Source organism: Cololabis saira, chromosome 7, assembly GCF_033807715.1.
Source record: "Cololabis saira isolate AMF1-May2022 chromosome 7, fColSai1.1, whole genome shotgun sequence".
NCBI lineage: Eukaryota > Metazoa > Chordata > Actinopteri > Beloniformes > Belonidae > Cololabis > Cololabis saira.
In genome coordinates, this window is record NC_084593.1 from 42365730 (window position 1) to 42377855 (window position 12126).

The window sequence follows — 12126 nt, forward strand, 5'->3', positions numbered from 1 at the left end:
GTGATGGTGGTGACACCAGTCCTGCTGCTGGTGATGGTGATGACACCAGTCCTGCTGCTGGTGATGGTGATGGTGATGACACCAGTCCTGCTGCTGGTGATGGTGGTGACACCAGTCCTGCTGCTGGTGATGGTGGTGACACCAGTCCTGCTGCTGGTGATGGTGATGACACCAGTCCTGCTGCTGGTGATGGTGGTGACACCAGTCCTGCTGCTGGTGATGGTGATGACACCAGTCCTGCTGCTGGTGATGGTGGTGACACCAGTCCTGCTGCTGGTGATGGTGATGACACCAGTCCTGCTGGTGGTGATGGTGATGACACCAGTCCTGCTGCTGGTGATGGTGATGACACCAGTCCTGCTGCTGGTGATGGTGATGACACCAGTCCTGCTGCTGGTGATGGTGATGGTGATGACACCAGTCCTGCTGCTGGTGATGGTGATGACACCAGTCCTGCTGCTGGTGATGGTGGTGACACCAGTCAGCTTCAAAATATTTGGTGGTTCAACACCTCCACAACTGAGTCCTGGCCTGAAAATGTCCATGTGACATTAGGGTGAGTGTTTTAGTGGCTATTATTCTTATATTGGTGTGCATTTTGTTTGAAATCAGCCAAAAACATACTACTGTGTGCGTGTGTGTGCGTGCGTGTGGGCAAGGCCAAGCAAGGTGGCCTGGTTACATGACTGACTCCTGGCCAGAAAAAGTTTCCCTGTCCGACCCTGATTGTACATCTGAAAAATTAATGTAAACTGTACTTAGCGTCTCTTAAACTGTGTGAAAAAAACGATATTGCCAAAAGCTTATATGAAACGATGTCTGTTTCCTAATTAGGGCCCGAGCACTTGCAGTGCGAAGGCCCTATTGTATCTGTAGGAATTTTTTTTCTTTCTTTCTTTCTTTCTTTCTTTCTTTATTTTTCTGACGAAAGGAGGGCCTTTTTGCCCCCCTAAACGTCCCCAAAAAGTCACCAAATTTTGCATGCAAGTCAGGCCTGGCGAAAAATTTGATATTTAATGGTTTGCATTAATGGGCGTGGCAAAATGGCTCAACAGCGCCCCCTTGAAAACTTTGTGCCTCAAGCCCCACGATACGGTTTGACATACATGCACGAAAATCGGTGCACACCTGTATCATGGGACAACTTAAACAAAAGTCTCTTGGCGTCATGCCCGAAACCGAACAGGAAGTCGGCCATTTTGAATTAATCGTGTCACTTTGGCGCAATTTATGCCATTCCTTCGGCAGTTAATAAGGCCCGAACCGTAACGTGCCCCCAAGTGTGTTATACATCAAAATGTGCGTCTCCCTCTTGCGACCACACGCATTACTTTTCTCTTTCAAAAGCGTTACCGTGGAGACGCTAGACGCCAAAAAGCGCGCCCACCCTTCATCTGGTTGGTTCAGACAGAAAAAACTTTGCGCCTCAAGCCCCATAATACGGTTTGACGTACATGAACGAAAATCGGTACACTCCTGTATCATGTCGCATCTAAAAGAAAAGTCTCTTGGCGCCATGGCCGAAGCCGAACAGGAAGTCGGCCATTTTGAACATTCTGAATTAATCGCGTAATTTTGGAGCAATATATGCCATTCCTTCGAGAGTTAATTCAGCCCGAACCGTATCGTGAACCCAAATGTGTTATACATCAAAATATGCGTCTCTATCCTGCGACTACACGCATTACCTTTCTCTTTCAAAAGTGTTACCGTGGCGACGCTAGACGCCAAAAGGCGCACCCCCCCTTCATCTGATTGTTCCATATTTGATAGTTCCCCAAAAGGCACCAAATTTGGCACGCAAGCCAGGCTTGGCAATAAATTTGATATTTCATGGTTTGCATTAATGGGCGTCAACAGCGCCCCCTAGAATACTTTTATCTGCCATAACTTTTGAATGGTTTGACATAGAGAGTTGTGGGTGGTGTCATGGGACTCTGTAATGAGTCCTTAAGCTTCGTTGGCCTTAATTAGCCCCGCCCCTTCTTCTGATTGGTTGTCCCGATTTTCTGCTATAACTTTGGAATGGTTTGACATAGAGAGTCGTGGGTGGTGTCATCAGATTCTGTATGGAGTCCTTGACCTTCATTGGCCTGAATTAGCCCCGCCCCTTCTTCTGATTGGTTGTCCCTTTTTTCTGCTATAACTTTTGAATGGTTTGACATAGGAAGTCGTGGGTGGTGTCATTTTTGATATGCTTATGGGGGGCGGTGGCCGTGAGTGCGAGGGCCCGTTCATCGCTGCTCGCAGCTTTAATTTTTATTATTACACTTCCCATAGCATGTCAGTAAATATATCTTTTTTTTTGTTTTTTTTGCTCTCAACCCCCCCCCAAAAGAATAAAAACATGGTTTGATGTAAATAAATTATCGCTGAATCTTAAAACAAACTTCATGATATTTAGTAACAGAAGGAGAGACACGGACACTTCAATTAATATAGATAGTATTGAAATTAATTGAGCAAGGGGAACCAAGTTTTTGGGTGTCATGCTAGATGAGAATTTGAATTGGAAATCACATATACATTATACAAAGATAAAAAATATCAAAAACAATTGCTCTGTTACACAAAGTAAAGGATTTATTGGACAACAAAGCATTGTACATTTTATATAACACCTTGATTGTTCCATATCTGACCTACTGTGTTGAAGTTTGGGGAAATGCCTGTAAAACATTTATTCAGTCAATTTTCATTTTGCAAAAAAGAGCCATAAGAATAATCAGTAGAAAACGATATAGAGATTCAACAAATCCATTATTCCTTCAGTTAAAATTGTTAAAATTTCATGAATTAGTAGAATATAGTATTCTGCAAATTATGTTTAAAGCTCTTAAAAAAAGTTACCAAATTACATTCAGAAAAGATTCGAAAAAAGAGAAAGCAAGTATAACTTGAAAGGAACAGAGATCTTTAAAAAACCAAGATTCAGGACTAAATTGATGGAACATTGTGTTTCTGTGAAATGAGTCAATTTATGGAACAATCTGAATAAAGAAACCAAAGAATCCAAATCAAACATTACATTTAAAAGAACAATTAAAGCCAATATCCATCCATCCATTGTCCATCGCATTATCCGAGTCCGGGTCGCGGGGGCAGCAGTCGGAGCAGGGATCCCCAGACTTGAGAGGGACCTGGCTGCAGGCAAGATGGCCGACAAGGGCGCGGCCATTTTTTCCAGCCATACCGGAATTCCAGACCGGAAGTTGGTCTTCTTCGTGTATATTATTCGTCGCGCTGATCCGGAGGTTTGTCTTTCCTTGTGTAACTTGGTGTGCTATCTTTTTTTTTTTTTTTTTTTTTTTTTATTAACAGAACAAACAATCAAACAATACAAACGCAAGTCTTATCAATGAAATATCAAACATCAGCCAGGGGGTAGGCTGCTAAATAAATACAGAAAATAAGGTGCACAAATCACAAGTTTTCATAGCTTTCTTGTTATTCGAGTCACAAATACTTTGTAAGTACTGTTCAGTTTCCTTTTGGAATGCAATAAAGCATGGTTTCGAGTGAGTAAATTTCCCTTTGTGTATGTGATACTTCCCTAATATTATTAACAAGTTTATGACATACAGTTCTTTCTGTTTCTTACTTTTGACATCGTGGACACCAAAAAGTACATTGTTCCAATCTAAAGAAAAATCTGAGTCAATCTTCAAGGTGATGTAACGGGTTACTTCTCTCCAGAAGATGGCAGTAGAGTTACACAACCAAAATAAGTGAATTACAGTTTCAGGTTCAGATTCACACAGGGAACAATCAACACACAAATCTTTCTTAAATTTTAACAAATAATGTTTGGCTGGGTAATATCTATGAATTAGTTTGTAAGACACTTCTCTAACTTTATTTGTAATTAAATATTTGTATGGAAGGTTCCATATATGGATCCAGTTCAGTCCAGGAACAATATTAGACCAGTATGGAACAACATATGGAGTAGAGGTGATGTCAGTCTGAAAAAGAGATCTTATTAAATAATTCCTTTTTTTAGTTTTAACAGAAAAACACACTCGCCCCACTGGTGTTAATAAATGAAATAAATAAATAAATGAAAATGCCATCAGTCATGTATACGTGTGTTCACAGATATATAACATATAAAAGATGAATTTATTGATTTGTACTTTTATTTTCAATAGATCTTTGCGTTACTGAGGGTGATTGAGGAGGTCACTGGAATAGGAGCAAAAATAAAGGGAGGGGAGATAAGACTACTGGATTTTGTTTTCGATGTAATGCTCCCAGAGGTAAGATGGTCAATAGAGCTTCCTTGGGAAATGGAAGGAAATTATTAGGTGGTCAATATTTTATTCCTTTGGAAAACATGAAACCAAAACAGTGCACACGTTAGAGTATGATTAGATCATTTAACTGTTTTTCAGATATTGATCAAAATCCTTGAAGGAGAGGGCATGACCAGACTGAAGGCTGAGATCATGCTGGCCAGTGGGAGCCTTTTTTAAGGCCCCCCCCCCCCCCCCCCCAAGAGGTCAAGATGGCCAGTGGGAGCCTTCTTTAAGTCTTTTTTTTTTTTTTTAATCTTTTGATCTTTGATCTTGATATTTTTTCCATTATGTTCAGTGTAATTTGTTCCTGCTCATTGTTCATGCGTTTACCTTGTTTTGTGTCTTTTTTTCTATGCATGTTTGTTTTTCTATTTGATATTCTGAGAATAAAAAGTTGATTTCAAAAAAGAACTCCAAGTCAAGTTCTTACTGTTGCCAGCATGATAGTGTAATGTTGTGTTTAAGTGGATTCCAGAAAATAAGATAGAATTAATAGAAAACGGATAAATAGGAAAATATAAATATTGTTGACAATTTGAAATAAAGAATTGTGAAAAAAAGACCAACTTCCTGTCTGGATCAGCGCGACGAATAATATACACGAAGAAGACCAACTTCCTGCAATACAACTTTTGAACACAATTGAAGAATATAATTTATTGGATAAGCCCTAGCCCTTTGAGTTATTTTCCTTTTTCTTTTTAAATTTAATTTATTTTCCTCTGTACTCTTTATGCACCTTTTCCCTGATACATGTTGGAAAAAAGATATGATGCCTTGTTGTTTGTATATGAATATATTTTCAATAAAGTTAAAAAAAAAAAAAAGACTTCCTGTCTGGATCAGCGCGACGAATAATATACACGAAGAAGACCAACTTCCGGTCTGGAATTCCGGTATGGCTGGAAAAAATGGCCGCGCCCTTGTCGGCCATCTTGCCTGCAGCCAGGTACTCTTGCCAGACTTCCCTCTCCCCGGACACTTCCTCCAGCTCTTCCGGGGGGACTCCAAGGCGTTCCCAGGCCAGCTGAGTGACGTAGTCACTCCAGCGTGTCCTGGGTCTTCCTCGGGGCCTCCTCCCGGTGGGACATGCCCGGAACACCTCACGAGGGAGGCGTCCAGGGGGCATCCTATACAGGTGCCCGAGCCACCTCAGCTGGCTCCTCTCGATGTGGAGGAGCAGCGGCTCTACTCATTAAAGCCAATATGTTAAGTAAATATAATGATAAATGTTAGTTAAGTTTGATTGACATACCCATAGCCGACGGCTATTTGATTTGATTTTAGTTTTTTTTTATTTACTTAGTTGTTGCTTTTTAAATTTTTTGATTTAGGTTCTTTGTAATTTGACTTCTTGGAAAAAAGGGGCAGAGTAAATAAGATTCTTCTTCTTCCTGCCCCCTTTCACTCACGGGTTAGGAACGTTTGTGTTTGTGTTGAGTTGTTTGTTGTATTATTTTGAATGAAATAAATAATACAATTTAAAAAATAAAAAAGGAGGGGTGTTATGTCTTGTTCAGCCACACTGCAGCGTTTTTCAGGTATTCCCATTGTAGAGCAACAGCGCCACCGTATGGTGGTAAGTGGTACAACAGCTGTCTTACTTCTGCTGAAGCTGCAGAACCTCCAAAGTTTGATGTCCCATCCGTCATCTCCCGTCAAATAAAAGAGGAGCTGTTTCCAAGAAGAGACTCTACTCAGGATGGCTTCCCTGTGCACGTGCTCGGTATTAAATATCTGCCAAATGTTCAGGTCCACGGGTTCCAGACAGCTAAATCACCATGGTTACTGGCCCAGCTCTCACTGTGTCGATTCGGTACACACAATTAGATCAATTGTTAATTTGCTCAGCCACTTTTTGGTCCTTTTATCACGCTTCCATTTCTGGTAGAGTCCATCACGTTATCCAGCCAGATTATTCGCTTATCATTGTTTTAATTTAACAGTAACAAAACCAGAGACTTTTAAATTGCTTTTTATCTGTTGACAGAAAAAAAGATTCTTCTTCACATAATGCTGCCCCTCCAGCTGTTACAGTCCATCCCAATCCTGTTAGCAGCTGCTGGTGAATGGAACGGGTTTTGATTCAGACAGGAATATATGTTTGCAGAAAAGGGAGTGATGCACTATATCAGGATAAACAGCTATTTTAAGCCTCCAACAAAACTCAGCAATGGTCCTATTTGAGCAATAGTATGGATAGGGTCCCCACAGATAAACTTGGGACATTTCAACTTTTGATGTGCGCAGCACATGCATGAATGATCTTTTTCTGGTTGTTTATTGCTGTGTTGTTGCTACCTACGTCAAAATGACAGTCAACAGACTCAAATATCTTTGCTTTTATTTATTATTCGGAATCACACGAGCATTACAGCAGCATAACATCAGCCACATTATATCTACACTGCAATCCATTTTTCTTTTTTTTCTCTGTCTTCAAACAGAAAAAGAACAAAAACATAAACATAGGGCCAAATCCACAAAAGGATTGCGCGGCTTTTGCGGCCGCTAAACCGGTGCAAATGAGACAAAAAGAGAGCGTCCAATTCACAAAGCACCCGCAAAGGGCGAATTGCTCCACAAACTGCACTGCCAAGCAAATAGTGGCAGTCTGCGCCGGTACCATTTGCATGCATGCAAATTAGGTAATTCGGCGCAAAATTGCCCCCTTTCTATGCAAATAAGCCTCATTGCAAAAAGCACCTAATTCACAAAAGCCAGGGCTATTTGCCACACGCAAAAATAGTGGAGCAAATACCGTCTTTCAGAAGCGTGTATTAAACTGCGCGCAAACTCCTCACTCCCCATCTCTCTGTTTCTCTCTCTCAATGTCATTCAAGCCTGTGTGATACTGAATGATATTAAGGGTGAAATCTACAGTCAGACATGACTGTACACAGTCAGATCAAGTGGGGTTGTGGACTTATCTCGGATTTAAAAATAAAAATAACAGGACGGAGCTCAGGATTCATCCATACAGTAGGGGCAGCTTTATTACAAACAATTCCACCATATAAACATAATCTAGAATGTGTGTGTTTAACAGCTTAATAATGTCATCACATATCACAACATATATCAGACTTAAAATAATAAAATAATAAATTAAAATAGCGCTGATCGTGTCCCTCTGTGTGAAGCTCAGTCAGTCAGGACTCTGGTGCTGCTGCTGCCGTGGTGACATGCGGGGAACCTCCTCACACTTTAGGACAGAACAAATGAGGGGCTGCGTTTAGGGAGCCCCACGGAGCCCCTAAAGGGACTCAGATTTTTTTTCATATATATGAGTTTTACTCGCGCGTGAAACCTTTACGTGCAGGTGTATGGTGCCTAAATTAGGGTCCCGCGTTAAAACGACGCAGACCCTACGGCGTAGGGTACGCGGCGACGCGCACCTACGCCGTAGGCTCTGCGTTAAAGGAACGCAGAACCATAAACCCGCCCTGAGCAGCTCTGATGGGAGACGGGAGAGGAGGAGAGGGAGCGGGGGGTGAAGCGGGGCTGCGGGGCCGTTTTCGTATCGCTTTCATACAGTGTACACATACAGCTTTCATACGTGTAGCAAAACAAAGAACATGAATTACCATTAGATCCTGATCTGATCCCGATCCAGTACCGGTGCTGTGCCTTGTGCGTAAATGCGCACAGCCTCTTAACATTTGACATTTCATTAGCTTATGTCATACAGACACTGAGGTCTTCTCTATCTATCTATCTATCTATCTATCTATCTATCTATGCGAAATACTAGTACAAATACGTGAAAGTTGAAGCTATTGTGCTCTCTGCAGTTTTCATTATGGACCAATGTGTGTGCTGAAATACGGAGAACACTGGAAACAGCTCCGCTCACTCAGACAAGTGCAAATTGCACTCAGCCGCAAAACTTTATGGGCGTGTTTGCGCCGGTATATCATTAGAGCAAAATCTTTTGTGAATAGGACCTTAAAGCAGGGCAAATTGCGGGCGCAAATGCAGCGCAATTCACAGCGCTATTTGCGGGCGCAATCTGTTCTTTGTGGATTTACCCCATAGGGTGTTTTCATTAAGATAAAGAGAAAAAAAAAACATTATATAAAGACAAATGGGTAAATGAAATACATTTCAAACAAAAGCAGGGCGTCTCAGGGAAATAGAACTTTTCCAATCTTCCCAGAATGCTTCAAATTATGATTGTTGCAGCCTCATAGAGAATGTTATCCTCTCCATTACAAAGATACCGTAAATGATGTCGGACCAATCATCTAATGAAGGAGCATCTGGCTTAAGCCACTTCTTGGTAATAGCTTTGCGCACAGCTACACTTAGCAAACCAAACAGGTATCTTGATTCCACAACCACAAATACAGAGTGCACAAACCCAAAAAGAAAACCTCAGCTTCTAACTGTCTGTTAGGCAAGACTGCAGCAGCACTGATTTGATGAAAAGAGGTTTTCCTGCACGTCAAAAAGTTACTTTTGGAAAACTCGATTCTTGGACTGAGTTTGTACGAGTTACTCACCAGAGTTTTTGAGTCATTCCAGTCTCTGAACCGGAAATGTGTTGCTACCAAGCAAACCAATCACAGCCATCTCAGTCTGCGTTGGGTCTGCGTCACCGCGACGTGTATTTACATTTTTTGGGAAGTGCAGGTCAGGCTACGGCGTAGGCTACGGAGACACTCCCGCGTAGCCGCGTACCCTACGGTGTAGGCTCTGCGTTGATTTAACGCAGAACCATAATTCAGCCTTAATACTGCAGACTAACTGGAGATAATCAGACAGCAGTTGCTCAACGGCAGCATGTTGTCTGGTCAGCAGCAACATCCAGGACTTGCACATTGTTCATCATGTTCACAGAAACGAGACGTAAGAGAAGGTCATAAGATGGAAAAGAAGCTTTGGACTGTAATCAAACAAGTTATATTTGTGTTAAAGTGACATTTAGCATCGTTTACATGTCAAATAACCGAGTTTTATAGTTTGGTAGAATATTTACACAGAAATAGAAGATATTAATGACATGTTCAATCTTCCCTGGTCTGGTAATACCTCTCACAAACCTTAACGATGTTTCTTTTCAGGTTATACATACTGAGGTACTCTCATTTACAGTAAATCTTTCATTATTCACTTTTAGTAAGGAAACTCAGAAATGAGTCTCATTGGGAATTGGCTTTCTCAAAAAAAAAAGCTGCAGTCTCAGTTCTCATGTCTTTCTTCAACATACATTGGTGACAGACTTTGAATAAGTGCAGCACAGTGAAGGTGTATTTGAACTCTGTTGGGTCAGAATGATAAATCAGCCTCTCAGAAACCTCCGTAACGCCCTTATAACCCACTTTGACCACAGAGTGGCAGTAGAGGTTTAAAGATGTTTCCTGAGCTGCAGCTCTTACAGCATTGCAGTCAAACCTGGATCTCTCTCCTTTCATTTTCCTCTGTCTCAGCCTCTCTTTCCTCTCCTTCCTTTTATCTTTAATGCTCCCTCCTTGCTGCCCAGCTTCTTTTCTTTTTCAGTCTTGCCATATACCTAAGAGCATCACCCCTCTCTGCAGCAAGAGCATCTGGCTACAAGGAAACTGGTTTATGTTTCTCTCAGCAGGAGACTGAGTAACAGTAGGACGCTCAAGCATTTGCTCTTCTTCTTTTGGCATGTTTCAGGACAACATGGACCACCAGACGATAAACACACAGGCTCCATCCTTTGGCAGCTCGCACACATTCTGAGCTCTGACTCTGATTGGACCTTCATCACTTGCCATCTGTCAATCAAATGAATGTCCATTTCCCTGAGCAACCTGAATCTGCTGTCAGGAGCTGACATAAGACAGCGGCGCCATTATTTCTGCGGAGTGTAACACTGTTTCCTGGGAGTAGAAACAATGTCAAACTCAACATTAACCCTGAGGAAACATCTAGATTTCAAAGTAACCTTCCCAGGATGAGCTGAGTTTGAATTCACATGGCAGGAGTTGGAGGAAGCTGTGTTCCTGCTTCCTGCTGCGGTGTCCTCTCTGTCGTACATCAGGTCCAGCCTTCAGGTCCCCGCCATTCGCTCTGCCCGTATTCTGTTAACAGGCAGGGCAGCACGCAGCAGCATGTCAAGTGTGCTGCAAACCTGCAGCAGTGAGTGTTTCATGCTCACACATTATTCAGTTCTCCCTGCCGTCCAACCAGCGTTTCCAGCTGTGACTTTAGACACATTAGCTTTATAACATTTTACAACATTTAACATCAACCGAAGACTTTCACAGTCACAGTTGCAGTAAAATGATCATATGTTCATGAGCAGCTGCACAACCTCTAGTCACGTGAGCACTTTACTGAGTCATACAGACGGAGTGGTATTGATTTACTGGCAAGTGGATAAAAAAAAGTTTATTTGTATTACTGCATATAAATGCTTGATTCATTAGCATCACATTCAGTTATGTGTAAAAATCATGACAAAAACATACGAGCTGGTTTGTGTTATTGAGCAAGTACAACATAAGATGAACATCAAATTTTTTATTTAAAAATTGAGGCAGAAAGAAAAACTCTCCTAAGTACCCCCTTACTGCTTTCATAGGATTTAAGATAAGTTACAGCCAGGTGCTGCTAATCGTCAGCCCTCGTTGAACTGACCATTAACATGTGTCCAAAGCTCTACAAAAGGCAAGGCAAGTTTATCTGTATAGCACATCTCAGCAAAGAGGCAATTGGGGGTTCTTTACATGATGAAAACAGAACAAGAGAAAAATAGAGGGACAAATAGTAACAAAGAAAAGTTAGACTTAAACTAGAGTTACAATGTAGTACTGAATTGTTTAAAGTTAAATTCAGAATAGTTTAAATAATTCAGTCAAAAGCAGCTGTAACAAATGAGTTTTAACCTTTATTTAAAGGAACCGAGGGTTTCAGCGTTCCTGCAGTTTTCTGGAAGTTTGTTCTAGATTTGTGGAGCATAGAAGCTGAATGCTGCTTCTCCATGTTTGGTTCTGGTTCTGGGGACACAGAGCAGAAACAAACCAGACGACCTGAGAAGTTTGGACGGTTGCTATGGCAGCAACAAGTCTGATGTATTTTGGTCCTATTCATTCAGTGATTTATAAACTAACAGATGTCACGGGCTGTGGCAGGACGCAAATGCAACACAACTCAGATAGCAGTAACAGTGATCTTTATTTATACTCACAGCAGGTAAACAGCCAAACAGACTCCTCTCGTGGTGAGGAACAGAAGGCAGTAGTGTTTACCGGGGCAGAGACAAGAAGAGAAGAGAAGATCAGAGGGAAGATCAGTCGGTACCGGGAAGTCAGTCCACAGGTGAATGCTGGAAGGTCAGGCATGAAGCTCAGACAATCTGGCAGTGAGTGAATGAACTGGAGCTGCTTATAAGGTGTGTTGGGAATGGGATGCAGCTGGGACCAGGTGTGGCTGATTGGGCTGATTGGGAGGTGTGGCCAGAAGGTGAGTGAGTGGAATTTTACACCACAGCCGGAGAACAGCAAAGTTTGAATTTGGTTGTTTTGTTTTGTTTGTTTTGATTGTTTTGTTTGTTTTGTTTGTTTTGTTTGTTTTGTTTGACATACATTCATTTTGAATACGTTAGAGATCGTTTAGATACCTAGTCCATATTCCAGATCAGTGGGTGGCGGTAATGCACCCGAAAGCTGTTTGCCAACCGCCAATAAAATCAAAAGAAGAAGAAGAAGAAGAAGAAGAAGAGAACAGCAGAGTGGTACGGAGCCCCTAAAGCAGTGTTTCTCAATCCTGGTCCTTGAGTACCACTGTCCTGCATGTTTTAGATGCTACCCTGCTTCAGCACACCGTGATAAAAGTACCTGTGTCATCAACAGAA